A 6108-nucleotide genomic window follows, 5' to 3' on the forward strand; every position below is an offset into this window, starting at 1 on the left:
GAGGTTTGCAATCTCTTACGTTTAGAGAGAAGAGGTGCTGAGATGTGGAAACAGAGCATTACTTCCATGTATTCATTATGTAACAAAAGTTGCAACAAGAGCTTGACTGTTTCTGTGTTGAGAAGATATCGTATTCCACTGATGTTTCCAGTTTGTTAAAACAAGCTTTTGACATTAGATTGACGCATTGCTCCATGCTTTTATTACTCTGATATATAACCCCTAGATTCATGGCACTAGCAGATGGTGAAATGTCACATCCAGGGAGTTTGACAGTGAGTGATAATGGGACTTTCGCAGCTGCTGGTTTGATCCCAGAGTAGAATGTATGCTTTGCTGTCCTTTAGGTAATTAAGGACAATCCATGCCCTAATATCAGCTCTACAGGCTTCAATTTGATGGCCTCCACAGCTGGTTATAGTCAGCAAAGAGGTGGAAATGAAGCAGTGATTCATAACACATCGCATCAAATAGATAGATTTAGAAGAATAAGTAAATTAAATCATTATGTTATTTGTTTCCGATCCATAGGTGTCAGGATGCCATCATGAACTCTGACAAGTGCTGTCTGGCCACATGTATATGCAGAATGAAAACGTTCAAGCAGGTCACTTTCGTTGAGTTGATGGCTGAGGCGTAGATATATAAACCTCTCCAGTATGAAATAAACGACAGGTCTGACATAGCTCTGCAACAATTCCAGTCGAGGCTCGAACCTTTTAGAAATTGCAGAAACTTTGACAGATTCAGGGACAAGACAGTCCTTGAGTGATGTGTTCAAGATATCCAAGAGCGGATCCCAAATCACTGTCTACTGCAGCTTTCAGGAAGCAGCCAAGCGGGTATTGCATCCAGTGAAGATGTTTTTGTTTTCGATTTAAGAATCTCCTCTTTCGGTTCCTTCAATTATTTTTCTGATTTTATCAATTTTAATTGAAGAGAATAGCAATAACAATTGTTGTGCTAAGTCACAAGAATTGTCGTTTTGGATGTGGAAACTGGATACCAAACTAGACAATGTAGTTATCTGATATTTCCTTTTCACAGATATTCACTGAATCCAAAGAGGTCAATAATTCTTTGGTGATGATAAGATCAAGCGTATGTCCTGATCTGTGAGTTGTACCATTTACGTCTCGGTGAAGACTGAAGTTCAGTTATAGGTCCAGAAAGGTCTTAGCTACCAACGTGGATGTTAAACTCACCGAGCAAGATAAGATTTCCAGTTTCTGTAGCAACACACTCAAGAAAATCTGTAAATGAAGATTTATTCCGTATCACTCCCGATTTTAGTTGTAAACATGAAAATGTTCAAATAACGTAAAGGTGATATTTCACATGAAGTCCCACTCTGTGGATAATGTCGAATCCATTTTATCTAGTTGTATATCGACCATGTTGGTGCCATTTACCCCATGTCCACATTGTCGAGATACGTTAGTATCGAAATTACAGAAATCATCCTGAACTTGTAGTCTCCTTGTATCATCTTCCGCCTCTCTTTCCTCTCCTTCTACCACCTTTCTTTCTTGTATGTACTTTTTTTATTATGATCTGAAATGCTGGGTTTCATCTAGGGATGTTTTTAACGATTGTTTTTGTTTAATTACATTTCTTTTGGTCCTAATATACAGATGTTTCCTCACAAATGGATATCGTCATATTTCACACCTTTTAAAACTAGAAGATAATCAGAAATTTGAGACCCAAGTTAAAAACACCCCAAATCAATGCAGCTGAGAGACACGACGATCAATATCGTCTACAAGGTAATGCATGTTGATTATATTTGTTTTGTTTGTTTGTTGTTTATCTAAGCAATGATCCAGCTATTTGGCGACGATCTGTAAATGATCGAGTCTGGACCAGACAATCCAGTGATCAACAACATGAGCATCAATCTACACAATTGGGATACAATGACATGTGTCAACCAAGTCAGCGAGCCTGACCACCTGATCCCGTTAGTCGCCTGTTGCGACAAACATGAGCTACTGAAGATCTTCGTGGGCATTATAGTCTGATAGGTGTAACTTTATATGATAAACACGCTAAAAGGTCATATGTGGAGTCATAACCAAATCAGATCAACACAGCATTTCACACTGTCTGGGCGTGTGTCTGAACGTGTAGAAGTGGGATTGGGGTTGTGATGTACACAAGTTATGTGAGTTTTGTTAAACCATAAATACTGCGCAAATAAATCAAAACGATACACAATACAGAGGCTCGCAAGAGTCCGTACGAACCTGTTTCACATACCAGACGAGTGTGTGACTAAACGCGGGCGCTGAATGACACTCCAGCCAAAACATTTGGAACGATTAATCCTGCCACAAAAGCGACCTTACAGTTACAACTGACGGGAAACGATGTTTTAGTACAGATATTAAGATCAACTTAGCGCTACTGTGGCTTTGTTGGCAGTCTAAGGATTAACATTCATGAGAACATAAATTTAAGTTGAAGAAAAGAGAAGAAGTGCTTATGTTAATCGTACCAACAAATAATCTTCTCTCGACATGCTCGAAGTGTTAAAAGAGTGTGTTATGAGAATTGTTTTGCACCCCTTTCAGAGGTGACTTATGTTTAATAAATGTCTCTAACAGAAGCATGAGGCAAAATTCGATTATGTGAAAGTCGCAGTATATAGCTGAAGTATAAGGGAATGCGACGTATAGGGTATTACGCACTCAAACAAAGAGGCCTAGAAGACATGTCCTTTCACTGAAAAAACTTCTGTATAAAATACATTATTTCTATCCCCCGCAACGCGTTTTGCGGGGGGTATTAAAATGGACTCCGTTCGTGCGTCCGCGCGTCCATGCACATTTGTCTTTTTCGGAGCATAACTTTCAAACCGTTCAATATTTCTTCACCACACTTCGCACATATATACCTGGTGGTCTACTGGTGCCTTTTGGTAGTTTTGGATTTCTGAATAAAATATTTTTTGCGTTTCCGTGGCAACAAGTTTGACTTAGACTGAAATTAATGCTAGCACTCTTTTCCTGAGCAGAACTCTAAAACCGTTCAATGTTTCTTCACCAAACATGGCACATAGATAGATCTGGTGGTGAACTGGTGCCTTTTTGGTAGTTTTGGATTTCTGAATAATATATTTGTGGCGTTTCCATGGCAACAAGTTGGAAATTGGTGGTATTGCTCTTTTCCGGAGCAGAACTTAAAAACTGTTCACTGTTTCATCACCAATTTTCATACATAGGTAGGTGTAGTGGTGAACTGGTGCCTTTTGGTAGTTTTGGATTTCTGAATAAAATGGTTGTTTTTGTGTTTCCATAGCAACAATTTGGCTTCAACTGAATTTGGTAGTAGTGCTCCTTTCTAGAGCAGAACTTTGAAACTTTTCAGTACTCTCCTTCCACAGCTATATACACACCAAAACATTTGACATAATCATAATTCGTAGACATATTCATGAAGAATATTTTGCCATTGCGGGGGATATTAATGACTTTGTCTTCTTGTTATCTTGTCATCTGAATCGCTTGCTTCTCTTACTCTTATATGCCATCATCATTCCATACCTGCATCTTTCTTCCCTGGGGAAAGCGGCTGATATGATTAGACGAAATGTTCACTCTGATCTTCCTGCTGACCTACATTTCTATGACCTTTCGCCCCCAACATCATGGATATGAGAGACAAGGGGAGCAGTTTTTTAGGTCAAGGATCAAGATCAAAGAGTTTTAAACAGTATCTACAGATACTGAAGTGCAATCTGACTAATAGTGTTTACATTTCTGAAACTGTTACACTTACTAGAAAAGATGGCCAAATAGTAGAGGCATTTCTGGATGATTTTCTTCTTCGTACAGCACAGCAAGCACGGTTTGGTGTTAAACTGTATGTCACATTCAAGTCATGTATAGGGAAGAACCTCCAAGCGATCTTGCACTGTTAATTCAGGGTCAGTAATACGAACGCAGATGTTTAATGTATATATACATATATGCAGAGAGAGAGAGAGAGAGAGAGAGAGAGAGAGAGAGAGAGAGAGAGAGAGAGAGAGAGAGAGAGAGAGAGAGAGAGAGAGAGAGAGAGAGAGAGAGAGAGAGAGAGATCCATAAGTTGTCTCCCTTATGCTTATCCCATCTATATGTCATTCAAAGACTAAATGGTATTTTTCATCGATACATTCACTGTTCAGGGCAACTGATTCAGCTACAGTAAAATGGGCATCAACGCTGAACTATGGAGATCGGGAACTGAACAATTTAATTCACCAAAGTGACTTGATACATTGACAAGATCCACTGGTGAGAACATTTATGGACATCGGATAATGTCGGTGACCTGCGTCTGCAGTTTTGTAGCATGAGATTAAGTTCTTTCTAAGTCTCTGATTAATCGTCTATATCACATTGTCGAATTTAAACTACCCGTGAAGATCCGGTTTAGAACTGGTCTTCAGCAACCCATGCTTGACGGAAGATGCGATCGGGTGGTCTGCTTCGCTGTTTTGACTCATGTCATTGTATCCCAACCGGGTAGATCGGTGCTCATGATGTCAGTCACTGGATTGTCTGGTCCACACTCGATTATTTCATAGTACCGTCACATAGCTTGAAAGGTGCGCAGAGCGGCGTTGAACAAACTGTCCCTTGGTGTTGTGTAACATACGCATCTTCACTCTGTCATCATCGGTGTCACTATAACCCTGGGTACAACAAGGACTGGTCAGCTCGGAGTCAGTATAATGTGTCTGAGTGGGGTATTCATGCTTCACTGCGGCATGGTATCTCAGTGGGTTAGCACTATAAAACCAGCTTAAGTTTGGGCTAGTACAAGCAGCCGCACATACACATACACATGCAGGCACGTCGTCATATGAGCGAAATATTCTCAAGCACGACGTTAAACCCAATTTCACCTCACCTCACTATAACCCACACCTCAATGCCATGCGCCATACATCGCTGTTTGTTAGTATACATCTGTCACCGTTATTAATCTCACTGGGATTCTAGCCAGAGAAAAATATATTTAACAGATTCTACTCGACGTGCTCAAAATAAATGCTGCAAACTGAAGGGAGTTAATTCAAAACATTTCTTTGGGTTTGTATACTTTTCCTTTAACAAACTATCTGTCAGTGCATTTCAGAAAGAAAAATAACTTCACTTGATTTCTTTGTGATCTTACACAAGGTGTGATTGAGGCCTAGAGGTAATAGATGCATACCATAGCACCACAGTAAACTAGGGCTATAGTGAGGGAGTGAGTTTTGTTTTAGGCCGCTTTTAGCATTATAACATCAATAACACGGCGGGGGACACCAGAGATGGGCTTCACACTTTATACCCATGTGGGGAATCGAACCCGGGTCTTCGGCGTGACGAGCGAACGCTTTAACCACTAGCCCGTGTACGCGCAGGTATGTTGCTGGATGTGACATAAAGAGTCACCCTGATTATATTTCCAGTGTTGTAAGCTCCGGTAATCATCTAGGGGCTGCATCTCTCCGTGATACATTGTATAGCCGGCGGGGACACCAGAAATGGGCTTCACACATTATACCCATGTGGGGAATCGAACCCGAACGCTTTAACCCGAGAGGCTACCCACCGCTCCAAAAACTAGGGCGAATTCAAAGGGACCACAAATTTTAGTTTATTTCATGCACATCGACTAATACATAAACAGGTTGGTTATCTCGGTCAGTTAAACGATGTTTACTCTACCTTACAAGGACGGTCATAATTCACATGATACATTGAACACACTTTGGACTGAATAAGGTATATCCGGAAAGAATTCAGTGCTTGATTGCCATATCTTTAGTAGACTGCAACAATGAAGGTTGCGGCTGAATGTCAGTGAATCTCTATCTTACTGTTGGTGATTGGGGTAGTCTGATGGTTAAAGCATTCGCTCGTCGGCGCTGAAGACCGGTTCGAATCCCCACATGGGTACAATGTGTGAACCCAATCTCTGAGTTTGGTTTTACGCGCTTTTGCCAATATTCTAGCAACATCACGGCAGGACACCAGAAATGGGCTTCACACATTGTACCCATGTGACGACCCAATGCTTTAACCACTAGACTACCCCACCTCCCTGTCCCTTGCCGTGATATTGCTGGAA

Source organism: Haliotis rubra, unplaced genomic scaffold (assembly GCF_003918875.1).
Source record: "Haliotis rubra isolate DU_JTF1 unplaced genomic scaffold, ASM391887v1 Scf2, whole genome shotgun sequence".
Lineage (NCBI taxonomy): Eukaryota > Metazoa > Mollusca > Gastropoda > Lepetellida > Haliotidae > Haliotis > Haliotis rubra.